The sequence below is a fragment of the Aquila chrysaetos genome, chromosome 2 (genome assembly GCF_900496995.4).
Source record: "Aquila chrysaetos chrysaetos chromosome 2, bAquChr1.4, whole genome shotgun sequence".
NCBI lineage: Eukaryota > Metazoa > Chordata > Aves > Accipitriformes > Accipitridae > Aquila > Aquila chrysaetos.
Window position 1 is genome coordinate 26559782 of NC_044005.1, and position 14576 is coordinate 26574357.

Genomic DNA, 14576 nt, shown 5'->3' on the forward strand with positions numbered 1-14576 from the left:
ACTCAGGAAAAAAAGGAGTGGCCCAGGCTGAGCTTAAATGGAGCCCCTGAGGAGATGGTGTGGGTGTGGGCTTCAGGTGAGACCACTTGGGGCAATTAAGGCCTATTGGTGCCACCAGGACCCTGACAGTTTTGCTTAATATACAGACCCCTTTCACATGGGGTAGGATCACCCACATAGGGAGTTTATGTGCAATTGCCCTTATGTGCTAGCTGCCTTTACTGACAGCCTTCCTTATACGCTCTTGTAACATCTGTCTGCCTGCATTCACAACAGGGAACATGTGTTCGCATCCCTCAGGAAAGGATTTAGCACCATTCAGGCAACAGCATCAGGAAAAAAAAAAAAAACCCAACCACACAAAGAAAAGGTAAAAAACACCAGTTCCCTCAAACTGTATTAAAAATAATGCAAATGCATTTCCACTTCTCCTGAAGAATAAAAAAAAAAGGGGGGCACATAATGGGAATACCTTCTAGTGTAGTGCATAACTAGCCTGTAGGAGTTGCCAATGGTGTGTGGAGGATGTAAGCCCAGAAGAGGCTCAGACACTCATGCGGTCTAGGGGAACACCCACAGTTACGGCAGGCAGGATTTTAAAGACAACATGTAATTTGTGAACCTTCCTGGTCAAGGGCATGTGGCGACCACTAAACTGCTTGGAAGGAGGAAAACAGTACTCTTCTGAGTGGCTTAGCCCCTAATTGTCCATTTCGGCATTTCTTGGCTTTTTTTTCCTGAAGTCTTCAATTGCGGCCACCCTGAGCGCTGGGGAGGCAAGCCAGCTCTCACTGCCTGGGCAATTCACATGCTAAGGGAGTGCTTTTTCCCCCCGCACTCCAGAAGGTGCTGCAGGATCAAACAATAAAGTATATTTTCTGTCCTGAGGAGTGAGCTGTGCAGACAGGAGGGAGCATGAAACGAGGCAGGCAGCCGGGAACAGTGATCAGCAGAGAGTGCAAAGGCAGCACAGGGGCTCGTAAATATAATGTTTTGCTGTTACTTTGGAATGGCAAAGACATGTCCTTGTAAGAGCAAAACTGTACAGATTGCTTTATTATTTTCAGTCCAATGAAATTAGCTGGAGTGGAGGGAGAAGTGGGGGAAATAGCAGGGAGGGAACAGTGGGGACAGAGGGTCAGCACCGTGAGGGTGCCCTGTGCTCAGGGCTGCACAAACCCCAGTCCCAAACCCGCAGAGGTGGGTGATGCCTTGGAAGCACAGTGTGGCCAGGTGAACTGAGGGTCTGTCCTCGCAGCCGGGGCAGGCCCCGCTGGTGCCTAGATGGAGGTCCAGCAGCAGGGCCCCTCTGGCTCGCTGCAGGAGGCTGTGGGGAGGCTCCAGCTCCCTGCTGCTGCTTCACAGCACTGGGACCCCACAGAGCCCCACACCTCTCCCTGCCCCTTCCCTGGTCCCTGGTCCACCCTGCTGCCCTCCCTGGCCCCAAGAGCAGTAAAAGCCCACACTTGCCCCATCCATCCACCCCATGGGCTCTGAAGGAAGCAGCACAGTGACTGCCATGCCCATAGGCGCATTGGTCACTTATTCCCCTACTGCATTTAGTGATTTATTTATTTGATGTAGAAGCCTTTGCGTGCTCCCCCCACCCCTTGTCTCCTTTCGCCATCTGTCCATTCATTTGGAAATCTGTTCCAGCTGACCTCGAGCTGACCAGCGCTTCCCTCTTCCCTCCATCCTGCCATGGGCTCCTCCAGACGTCCCCAGCTCAGCTCAGGGGCTTTTAGCTGACTATGCAAATGTCGCCCAGCCAGCTGGTGTCTGCCTCCCAGAAACACATGTTCAAAAGCCCCCTGGATGGCCAGGGAGGGAGGAGGGGGCAAGTCCCTGCGCCCCGGCCCAGGGGCTGTGCAGAGAAAGTTACTTAGCCAGGAATTATTCAACAAACAGATGGGAGGAGGAAAGGAAGGCCAGGGAACAGAGAAAATAAGAGTGCAGTGCATCTGTGTGAACGTGTGTAGGTGCGGGTGTATGGGGGTCCCAGGCAAGTGTGTGGGAAGTGCGAATGAAATCACTGTGTGAGGATGGGTGGTGGTGGAAGGGGTGTGTGAGAAAGATGTACAGATCAGGGCAGGATGTTGCTGATAGTTTTATGGCCTTCTCCTAATAGCATCTTCTGCAGCATGCAAAAGGGGGTCTAAATAGCACAGTATAAGGGAGACACAGCTGTCAGAGGGCCAAACAGCAGGCCCACGGAAACTGCACCCCAAGAGAATTACTAAAGCAAGGCAAGGCCAGGAGGGCTCATTTAAATTCAAGAGCCCTCTCTTCTCTCCATCACCTAACATGTGACCGTCCACCTAAGATCCCTAGGTCTCCATGGAGGAAGAGGGTGGAGATGTTGAAACTGGAGCTGAGGATTTGAGGAGAGGGATTTGGGACTGAACCAAGGAGAGAAGAGAGCAGAGGAGCATTGCCACAGCACCCCAGCAGGGCTGATAACCACTGTAGGACTTGCATGCCCAGCCAGAAAGCCACTCATATGCAGCAGTCCAGCTCACTTGGGTATCTTTGCAGGACGCAGGCTGTGACACAGCCATTTCCTGAAGTGCTGGCAAGAAACAGAATTAACGTGATGTTGCCGGCTAGGTCTTTACCATGCATAACATGAGAGGAAGGCTTGGAGAGAACAGAACAAAGCATCCATAGTGCCTCTTATGGACCTCCTCAGCAGCTCTGCTGCTGCACCTAAAGGCTAATGCATCCTCAGTTTCTCAGGCAGAAAGGCAAGGTTGGGTATCTGCATGTAATTATACAGAGCTTGGACACTCTCTCCACAAAATTGAGAAACAACTTTTCTTTACCTCTTTCAGATGCTCTCCCTCATCTGACTTCAGGTGTCTGGGTATTTACTAGTAACATTTGAGCAGGGGGACGCCAAGTCACATATCACTGCCTTCTCTAGGCTAAAGAAAAATCAGGATATTGGCTCTTAAAATTTAACAAGATTCTTCCTTGTAATAGCAATTAAAACTAGAAGAAGCCAAGGTACCTCTCCCCAACCTAAATTTCTCCTGTCACAACTGCAGATCTGGCCCTCTGATAAGGACCCCTTGGGCTCCCTGGGAGAAGGCAGGATGGCAGCTCCAGATGTAGCTGACAGATGATGCTCTTCCTGGCCATAGGCAAGAACTGTGAAATGGTGAGCTGCCAGGAGGAGCTTAAGGAAGAAATGCAGAGTGTGTGTGCAAGAGAAACCAGGGGATTACAGCATCAATGCAGAGCATAGGTGAGCTGCTGGACATTGGAGATGTCTCCTTTGTATCCTGACCACAGGTGACAACGAAGCCTGTCCCTGAGTCAAGCCGAATGATAGAGAAAATGTACATTGTGTGGAAGAAACCCAGGCAGTACCACGTGCTCCTTTCCACTGAGATTAACAGAACACCAATGAAGGTAACCAGGGCTGAGTTTGTTCCCCAAAATGTACTTGAAGTCTGGGGTAAAGAGACCCCCTGCTCAGGGATGGAATGGACTGGTCCTACTCCCATCCGTGTCCATCTCATTTGGATTTAGAGTGGCTCCCAGGATGTCACTGGGTTTTAGAAAGACCAAAGTGGAATATGTGAATGGATACTGCCATTCCTTAGGTGTGTGTTTGATGTGGTTGGATTTAGCACAAGAAATAAAAATGGTGGGGTTTTTTTCTTACTGAAGAAGAAATATGGGTTATTTTTGCACTATGGCAAGGCTAGACAGAGGCAAAGCTAGGGGAAATCACAGGGCAGGTCAGCAGATTATATGAGAACCAGATCTTCTTTGCTCACATATGCTAGATGATGTGTCACAAGTCTTGGTCATTCTGGAGATTATGGTGGAGGTACCTGACAGGCTTAGCTCCTTCAGGATTGGGGGCTTGGGCAAAGGGGAACAAGGCAGCCCTGTATTGGCTGATGCAGTCTTTGGAGCAGAGACTTGTGAGTGCATACTTTAGGCACTATAAGACCAGCTGAATGTCCCTGGACAGTTTGAGGCTGAGAGAGAAGCTTTTCATCACCAACCTGCTGTAGCCTCTCTGGGGCCTTTGACTCAACCTCCATGGCAAGCACAGCAGAAGCACATCATGACAGGCTGTCAGGAGCACAAGATAAACGGGCTGTACTGGGTTAGTCCAAAGGGCCATCCAACCCACTATCCTGCCTCCAACAGGCAGACCGGGAGCAGCACTGAAGCAGGGCAAGCACCGTTGTGGGCTTTAATGTGAAAGAAAGAGAGACTGCATCCCACTTCTTCCAGGGCCAAACGAGCATCAGCTAAGCACAGCACGAAGCCAAAAAGAGCAGAAGTTACCTGCGCTCAGTGTGCACCCATTTTCCTCACAGTCTTTGATAGGATCTTTGTGCCTTTTACTGCAGTCCTCTCCTGAGCATCTCTCAGCAACGTTTTTGTTGCTACATGGCTTTTTCCTGGTAATTCTGATATCCTGAGATCTGAAGTCACCCACCAATCAGGGCAAGAAAGAAACCACATGGCTGCATCTACACTAATGAATTTACCAGGGCACGGGCTCTAGCACTGGCACTCTTTGAACACGGGCAGCCTTCTGGCGGGGTGCTGGTCCTCACCAGCTAGTGCCCTCCCAGGCACTGCCTGGCTGTGTTTTGTGGAGGGAGCACAGGCAACACACTGTTCCCCATAAGCAGAACAGCGGAGGCCTCATTGTGCTGTGGTGGAAGAGGTTTGGGACATTTCAGCATGAGCCATGCCCTACAGTTTGAATTTGCTTGAATACACTTGTATAGGCATAACCACAGAAGCCGCATCGAAGGATGCCAAAGGGAGCCCATTTCAAAGAGAAACTCAGAAACTGCAAATCAGTGGAGTGCCTTCCAACGCTCAGCGCTTAGCCAGACCCACTGAGCAAGAGCCAGCACCTGTGCCCATAAATCCTCAGCCTAACCATAAAACCAGAACTTGAGCATCCAGTTTAACACGGACCCAGGGAGTCGTTCTCTCCTTCTGGCTGCCAGCGTGCAGCACTGGCTCGGCCTCACAAGCAGCCCTGAGCCACTGTGCAAGGCAGCTGGCAGCCCTCCCACCACCCCACCGCAGCCGAGCGGGGTGCGGGGTCCCCGCCAGTCTCCCCCGTCTCTGCGGGAAGGCTGCGAGGCAGAGCGCACGAGGAGGGGGAGTGGGCTGCGTCTCATGTCTCCTCTCCCTTTGTATGTACCTCCTGGTACGATTATTAAACGCAAATTACAAAAGATGTGACCCAAAAGATCTTTATTTCTTCTTTCACCAAGCGGTGCCTGCAGGGTCCTGATTCTGAATTCCGTTTCAATTACCGATGCCATTTTAACATAAAGCGGCTTCTGTCTGCAATTACCAGCACTGACGGCGACGCAGACAGCTCCGGTGGCAGAACACAAAAGCCTGGCATCTTCTGCCTGTTTAGAAACTTTCATTTGCCGTGATTAAAGGCAGAAGACGCGAGAGTTGTCTGTCTGCAGAAGTACACTGTACACCGCACGTGCTCCTTGCCGGTACAGTCCCTGAGAAACCAGCCCTCAGCACTCACCTCCACGAATCACTCAGAAGGACTTTAACTGATGTTCCAGCCGATATTATACAGACAGACTGACAGAGTTAACCCCATCATGCCTTAGCTTAGCAACGAAACTCTCTGCTTTTACTGCTGGTAAAGCCAAGCTGCCTGAATTGCAGAGCAGAGACGCTGGTATGAGCTGAGACGCAGGGTGATGCAAAGATGAGTGTTTTCCTTTCACACTGGCAAGCTAAAGCACTAGTTAACAATTTACAAAGTACACTCTCTTCACTTGCAGCTGAAATGCAGCCTCCTGTAAGTATGAGGGTAGGAAATGCTACATACATTACCAGCACAAATTAACACAGGGAGAGGTGATGAGGAATCCCAGAGCCAAAAGAAACCAGTAACAGGAGACACACACATCTGCTGGAGTTGGCAGTTACCTAAGACAAGAGGGGTTGACACCTGAAATCCGTGGGGCAGGGACCCAGCCTTGCATCTCGTTGCAAAACCAGCAGCTCCACCTGCACAGCATTGTCTGGTTCAAGCAAAATTCACAGCGACTGCGGTTTTGACAGCTAAAGTCAAACACAATGGAATTCAAAGAGTACCTTTCCGTGCAGCAGCTGCACGTCGCTCCCTGCGGCTGTATCTGAGAGCCCCTGCTCTGCCTCGAGCTGGGGCACTGTCTGTGTGCTGACCCACCGACAGCCACACACACCCCCAGGGTCACCCAAGGCCAGGGAGGCAGACACCACCTCTCTTTTGCCCCATCATCCAGGTTAGTTTTTGCTGCTGCTTCTTCAGTATATGTGGCTGTGCCTCTTTGTCCTTCAACCTCCTCCACAAGCTCGTCTTGTTTGTGCATGACCCTTGAGCTTATTCTCATCTTCCAGATCCCTTCTCTCCTTTCTGTCCAGCCTCCACCAATGACACCTGCTTTGTCCCCCCACTCTCTTTGCCCACACTATCCATAATGTACCAACCATTTTCCATGTGCTCTTTAATGCCACTGCTCTCAAAGGACTTTCCACAGACCCAGGAAGAAGCTGATCGCAGGTGCTGCCGGCTGGTGAGACGTGTTGTTCACATTTATTTTGTTACCCAGTTTGCTTTTTCCCCTTGCCTGTTCCTTGACGTGTGGTTTATTTTTCTCCAGCGGTGGTTCATTTTTCTCTCCTGTATGTTTGTTCGAACACAAGTGCACAGCACCAAGCCCACGTGAGCCGTGCAGCGACATGTGCAGTGCAAGCACGCAGCCTGGGCAGCCCTGGCAGGGCCAAGCCCACGTGGCAGGCGGAGATGCTGTACCCCAGGGAAGGCTGTGCTCAGCAGCAAGGGGTAGGTGGCTGACGTGCCTCGGCTGGGCTGGTGCGGGCACAGGGAACACCGGCCATGGAGGCCCCAGCTCTCAGAGGTGATGTGGTGCCCAGCCAGAGCTGCCAGCCCAGCTCTGTCCCCTGGGAACAGAGGGACCCTCGGGAAGACACTGTCATTCTTCCCCTTTAAAACCCTCCCAAGAGCCTGCATGGGTGGAATGAGTCTTGAGACTCTTGGCCGCAAAATATTACTTAAATAGGTTGTTTGTAGGTCAGAAAGGCAGTTTGCACCCCCTTGCTGCACACCCCCTATTTTCCAACAAGTCCCTGGGGCCCCTCTGGCTGCATGGCCCCACGGGGGAGTGAAACAGGGACATTAAATCTCACAACCCCAAATGACAGCGCTGGAAAGGTCTCTGCCCCAGCAGTGGCTGGTGTCCAAACTCCCGCTGGTCTTCTCCATCCCACCCTGTGGTGGGGCAGCATACTTCATGTGGGCCTGACCGAGCTGCCGTTCCCAGGAGCTGGCGGAGGGTGAGGAGGGGGCAATTTACAGCTGTGGTTATTGAGTAGTGTGTGAGCCGTTTGTCACGCTGAGCCCTGGCACCTTGTTCTACCTGTGTTGTGCGTGTTTTATTGGTGTTGAGCAGAGGGAGGCCGGAGCAGAGGGGAGTCTGGGAGGAAAGGCACTCAAGTGAAAAATGAACCGAGCCAAACAGGATTGAGAAAGAGAGAAAGAGAGACATGCAGGGGAAGGGGGTGAAGGGGCCAGATTATAAAACACAAGACAAATGTCCCCACTGGCAGCAGGGTTAGGGAAAGAGGGAGAGGGAAGAAATGAGGGGGGGCAGGGGAGGAAAAAGAAAGAGAGAATAAAGACACTGCCTTGTGGCCAGCACTATCCTAGTGGGATCAGGGATGCACATGTAGTCAGAAAAATAATTCTCAGTTTAACAAAGCAAGAAGAGGGGGGCGGGAGTGGAGGAGAGCTACAGATCCAAATGGAAAGTGCCCCAGGGTGTCCAATCTGCTGGGTTTAAAAAAAAAAAAAAAAAAAAAAAATCATTTTGCCTCATCGCCCTCCTTCCCCCACCAGGGAGCCGGCTCCTTCCCCGTCCCCCCAGCCACCACCACCAAAAGGAGAGGGACCAGAGAGAGAGCGGAAGGTCTGTTTAGAATTTCACATCCCTTCCATCCTGCTCCCTCAGTGCTAAACTTTCAAGACAAAAATCATAAAACGAGGTGCTTTGTTGGTGAGGCAGATTCAGAGATCTTCCTGTTAGGAACAAGAAAGGGAAGAGAGAGACAGAGAGTGAGACAGAGAGATAGCTAGATGGAAGGCTGGCTTTGTGCTTGCAACAAGCCACTAAAGGTGCATTTTTAATTAAATTTATACAAAATGTGTCAGTTTTATCTCTATGTTTCAAACCTGACTCTTTTCTATCAAAGTAAAGTATTGATCTTCACTGCCCCGAAGCTACCTGACTGAATTAAACAGAATAAATAGAAGAAGGACTGAAAGGGCTTAGAAACAACTGCAGAGAGGCGAATGTTTAATGGCTCCACAGTCATTTGCTGCAATTAAAAAACAAAACCGTTTAGAGGGGCTGTTAACACCTTGAAGTCTGAAAATCCTCACTTCAAAAAAGCCCCAAAACAGCTTCCAGGCAAAACATTTTAATTGCCATAAATACTTCCAACCTCAGCCATCACTAGTGCGTGTGCACGTTGTACAGATAGACAAACAGATCCATGGGCCCGACAGGACAGAACCCACTCAGCTGGTGAGATATAGGTATGCTTTATATGGCACAGAGACACCTCCAGCCAAGGAAAGCTGTGTATCCAGTATGACCAAGATACATATCCACTTTATGCAAGCAAAAACCCCCATTTAACTGAGAAGTTAAGGATGGATGTTTCAGACCCACACACATATTCCAGATCTGTTTGCCTAATGTGACGTTGCCTATACTGAACATTATTCTCCAAACTGGTCATACTCAATTGCATGTCATGCAAGCCATAGGCATCTTACAAAGCTCTCTCTGTGCCTGTCTTATGTCACAAGAAGCCGTCACAGACTTTTCGCCGCAACCAGTCCCACTCGATTAAGAACTAAGCGTGTTGGGGCTGGGGTACCCTGTGACAAGAACCTACAGTCCCTGGGACAGAAAGGGTCCACAATTTCGTTAAAGGCTCTTGACCATCATGTGACTTAAAAAAGAAAAAAAAACCCAGCATGTGCTTGGTTAATCTTAAGGCAATGTGGTACTGTGTGACTTACCAAAGGCTTTCTGAATGACCTGTGCATCTCTCAGCATGGAGAAGATTTCCCATCCCTGCTTTGTGGTCCTCTTCCACTGAGCTCAGCAGAAAAGCTTGATTTTGGGGACTCTGTAGAGACACGCATTAGCAGGCTGAAGAGCTCTATCGGCTTCAGAATTCAGGAGTTTGCACTGGAAAACAGTTTCATACATTCACAACTCATCCCTTTCCCTGGGTATTTCTGGGACGAGGGCAGCAGGCTTATGGAAGGAAGCCATTTTTGCAGGAGATGATTACAGTTTCCTATCTCAGCAGGGGTACTACCAGGTGGGCAGTGTGCTGTGCTGTTCTCGGGGAAGGTGTTTTGTACAAAGACTATGAAGTTTTACTTTGTGTTTTTTGAAAATCTGGAAGGAGCTCTATAGCTTGAAACCAGCTTTTGGTTGAAAATCAAAATAAACAAATATACTGGCCTTGTGCACCATTTGAGTTAGTTAGTGAAGTAATGTGGCTGCAGCACTGGATGGATGCTTGGAGGGGCTGGATTCAGTTCCTAGCTGTGTCACAGTCTCACCGTGGGACCCTGGAGAACTTGCATTATCAGCCCATGATTCTGGTCCCTGTGTATGAAATGAAGAGCACTGAATCATTGAATCCCCTTCACATAGGGACAGAGAGGGTGTTAAGTCTTGGGCACCATGGGTTTGAAAGCCATGCAAGTAAGAGTATCTCTGTGGGGCATAGAGCAATACAGAAGGGCAATACCAAAGATTGCTTTAAAAGAGATAGCTCAGATCCCTGAATAGGAGCCACAGCACTCAGCTGGGCAAATCCAGGCTGCTTCTCATCCCTCTGGGTTAGACGGAGTTTGCTATCTGGACTAGGTTTGAGTGAACTCAGGTATACTGACAATAGCCTGAACTATCACCACCCATTTATTTAGCAGGTTGATTCACCAAGCCATACAACCATCTGTACACATAACCCCACAGGCCACAGGGAGCCACAAGCTTAATTCCAGCTTGGCTTTGAAGCTCAGAGCGCAGAGAAGGTTGCTTGACTTGGACCAAATTCTTTGGCAATTTCCCAAGGCACTTTTCTGGCTTTGCGGGTAGCTCTGCTGAGCAGGGTAATGATCAAAGCAAGACTTCAGCCTATCACACGGACTGCAAGTTGATCTTTTTTGGCTGATTCAAAATGTCCCACAACACTAAAAATGGTGTCCCGCATCATTTCGGGGCCAAAAACCATCCTGAGAATTTTCCTTACTTGGATCTGTAGGGGGGATGATTTTTGCTGAAGGAGCAGGGTCAGGTAATAAAAGCTCTTGCCAGTTATTAGTGCGTCTGTTTAGGCAAGTGAACCCTGCATTTTCCCATCTTTCAAACATTTTGTTCAACATTAAGTAATGATGAAAAGATTTTCTGTGAGCAGCAGGGCATTTCACATAGAAGCAAACCAGCATGAATGTCACCATGCACAATTCTTGCCTGTGATTGTTACAGAATCACTTGTTTTTAAAGGATCTGCTAAGCCATGTGCATGGGTTTGTATTGTGGCAGCTGCCTCACCAACACCTGAACTGCAGGTTAACGTTCATCCCAGTCAGCTGAAATGCTCAAAAGCAACAGAAGCACAGGGACAGAAGCCAGCGTGGCTCTGCTTGACAGGATTTCAGAGCTACACTCTCGCTTGAGCATCAGGAAGTTCTGCCCTATACCCTTCCTGGGCCCGCAGCCTCTCAGGGGTGAAACAGCCCTACAAATCTGAGCCAGTTGCCATATTCTGTAGCGGGGGGTACATTCGCATTCAGTCAATGCTGCAACTTGTGCATCTGAAATGAACCGTTTGGGAACCAAAGAATATGCATTTTTAGCGCTAAGGTTGAATACTCCTGCTGCTTATGGCCAAGCTCCTGCTGCTGCACTTCAGAGCGTTTTGCTTTGTTACGGACCCCTGATTAACACTTTCTAAGCATTTCAGCCCACACTCCAGTCACTTTACAGATTGCAATGAATGCAGATTTGAGTTTATGGGTTCATAAAAGTGTGAATTAGCACAACAATTTTCCCGTAGCCTATTTGCACAGCCCTTCCTCGAGTGACCTGTCCCTTTAGACAACACAAATATTTCAGCTCAAGCGAACTGCCCGGCAAGGCATTTTTAAGAGACTAGAACAGATCTGTGGCCCCAGGAAGCAATGCCTGTGGGAGCACAAAACAGGAGCGTCACTGTGAAGCCCAGCACTTGCATCTCTTGGCAACATTAGAAAGTGCTGAGAAGCAAAGTCCTTTAACCCCTGTAGGAACTGCAGTGATGCCAGCAGCCCCAGCAGTGCCACGCACACAGGCTCTGAGCCTAGCATTGCTATTGCCACCCATGCTAAGCAGAGAAGGGAAAGGGGACCACCCCTGCTTGTCTTGCACTGGTGCAGTGGTGCCTCTCGCCTGCAGTACAGATGCGGCTGCACAGCCCTGCACCAATACAATGGGTCAGATGCAGAGACCCCAAGACGAGCACCTCACAGCACCCCAGTGCTGTGCTTCTCCGCACACATGCACCTTAATCTCTTCCAGCCTCTACTCCGACATCCCATATCTTCGAGCTGTGGAAAACACTGTGACACAGTAATCTGCCCCTTTTCCTGCTCTCTGCATATCACTGGTGTGATCAGTCCTATCTCTGCATGGAGGAGGGACTGGCTGACCAAATTTCTTTAATTAAAAGAAAAAGGATCAGGTTTATTCCAGATAAGCAGGCAGGATTAAAATAGACAGAAAGAATAGACAAGGGGCAGCTGTCAGCACTCCAGCCGATCCAGCGTGATTATTAATAACGATAAGCAGGAGAAGAGGGCTAATAAAAGGATAATGAAGTGGTCCTGAAAGTGACAGGAGATGGAGCCCGATAAGAGGGCCCGTGGCCCAGAGCTGCTCTGGCCCTAGCAAGGTCTGCGCAGAGCAGCCTGCTGGAGCGGACTTGGGTAGCGAGGCACTAGAAGGAAAGGGTCCATCGCCCCAGGGACTGTGGCAGAGAGATTAATGGGTTCAGGAGCTCTGGCTGTCCATGTCATGCAGCATTCATGACAGAATCAATCAGGATGCTTCCCAGGCTGCGGCCACAAGGAGTGTGGGTCATCTCCCCAGATAAAGTATGGCCCTGGGAGGACTCGTCTCACCAGGGCAGTCGATTGTGGATCCCTCATGGTGCCCCGGAGCTGAGACCCTGCCTTGGCCCTCACGTAGCACTTCACAGTCCCAGCACAGCCCAGGACTGGGATGCCACATTTTGAAAGGGAGTGCAAGCGGGAGAAGCTGCTGAGGTGTGGGAGCAGTTGCTGGGAGAGCACAGAAGCAGCGTGGGGCGTCTCTGCTCTGTCTGGGGATCACCCACTGCTCCAGTCTCTCCTGCCTCTGTCAGCTCTCCCGGCCAGGAAAGTGTCCCATATCCCAGGCAGTTGTCCAGAAAGGTGGAAGGAAGAGGCTGAAGAAAGAGCAGCCAGTGGAGGGTTGGCTCTGGGTGCCCTTTCCCAAGGGAAAGCTCACATGCAGAGCATGAAGAACAGGCAAAGATTGCTACAGCCTGGAAACCACACAGTGCACCCACCTGTACTGGCTGGATACAGCTCCTGGCCACGCTGCAGGTCAGTCAAGGGGAAAGAAGGTGTCAAAAATCATTTCCCGGGAGCCATTAAACAGAGAATGAAATCCCACCTAACAGCAAATACAACCTCTGTGCCCTCTGTCGAGGAGAGGATCAAATCATCTGCAGAGATGCAGTGGGAAAGAAGAGGGAGACTGAGTTAGTCAGAGCCTCACAGCAAGCCACAGAACAAGTCAGATGGCTGGAGAAGGAAGGACTTGGTCAGGGAATGCTACAGGAGGAATTAAGGCTGTTTGGGACAAACTTCATTAGTTTCCATTCGAATCAGTCTCTTTTCTATCCAAACAACCCCTTCTACCTCCCAAGTCTAGAGCATGTCTCCTTCTTCAGAGGGAGAAAGACTCTGGCCACGGCCATCAACATCCCACCCAGGCCAGCTGACGGGCGGGTGGCTGGGTGTGCGCGCTCAGCCGGAGCGGCCATGCCATCCCCACGCTCAGCCATGGGCAGGCGGCGAGCAAGGCCCAGGAGAGGAGCGGGGAATATGGGCTCTGGCTCGCGCTGCCTGGCGCCGCGCTCCCGCCACTCCGGGTCACCGCGGCAGATGCTGGGAGCATATGCCATGAATTAATTCCACTTTCACTGAGACGCTCCGGTGAGAGGAACGGCGGTGCCTTTCCAACTTATTAACATAGGAGCTCCCCCTCACCTCCCATCACTTTGTCACACTTAATAGAACAGCCAGCCAGAGTCCCTTTAACAGGCTTCTGGCTGGCAGGGTCTTTAATGGAAAGTTGCTGGGTCTGGCCTTTTTTTCAGCTTTTATTTTCCACATTTTTTTCCCAGCCCTGTGTATGCTGTCTCTATGCCAATAGACCCCCCCCAACAAACCGTACTCTAGTAAAACATCTCCACCAAGAAAGTCTATAATCCACCAAGAAAGCCTATAAATATTCTATTATTATAAACAGAACCAGAGATTCCTAAAACTGATAGGACCTAGAATTAATTTTTCCTTTGTGCACTTCTTTTACTTCATCTGTGATGAGGCTCACCATTTGCTCAGGTAGTCTATTGAGCTCTGGGCCTGCAAGAGGCTATCTGTGGGTAGATATTTACACCCATCCAGAATCCCAGCAAGTCCCTGGGCAGACACCCCAGATCAGCTCACTGAGCTAAACATGCTATTGACAACACGCACTTTGACAGGTTTACAGCTCTCCTTCAGCAATGTGTGAACAGAGCAGAACAAAGAGTAGACAGGACACAAGGCTCTCTACATTGAATTGCCATCTTTGAATTGAAGATGGGAAACACTCACCAGTTATATGAAAGCCATGGTTGAATCGGGAACCTGAAGTTCCTCATTTCTAACCCTGATTCTGCCACAGATTTGCTGTATGGCCCCAGGCACACCACTGCACCTTGCGTTACCCCTCTGTGATACAGGTCTGTGGAGACCAACAAGGGATTATTGCTCTGTTCCTTGGCTAGGCACAGCCCAAAGGGCTGATCTGAGTTCCAGGAGCCAGGTGCACTGTTCTGAAAACTGCTCTCACTTCTCAACTCACCTGAGGATCAACCAGAGCTACACCTTTGCAGGCTACAAGAAAAAATTTACACCTGCCATTTCTTCCTTTGCATGCTCTTTCCACTGGACTTTTCAGAAATGCAGGTTCCTGAGGCAGCTTTGTCACAGCCAATACACACTGGTGCATCACCACAAGCCAAGAGCTGGCCTAAGCATGCAAAAGCACCTCATCGTTTCTTTTTAGCAAGGAGAGTAACAGGAGCAGGTTCTCCTCTGACAGCACCAGGGCTTGAGAGGAGAAGCAACAGGTCTCAGTCACCTTTCCAGCACTGCAACCAAAACATGATGG

At 50.1% G+C, this 14576-nt stretch overlaps 1 long non-coding RNA gene across 1 annotated transcript; it reads right to left on the bottom strand.

Annotated features, from left to right (window-relative positions):
• Positions 1-5226: 5226 nt before the first annotated feature.
• On the bottom strand, positions 5227-14435 carry LOC115336369. The gene is made up of 2 exons (XR_003921737.2): positions 12700-14435; positions 5227-9222 (listed from the first exon to the last, which is right to left on the bottom strand). It is a non-coding gene; the product is annotated as an uncharacterized LOC115336369 (long non-coding RNA).
• Between the last annotated feature and the right edge of the window lie 141 nt (positions 14436-14576).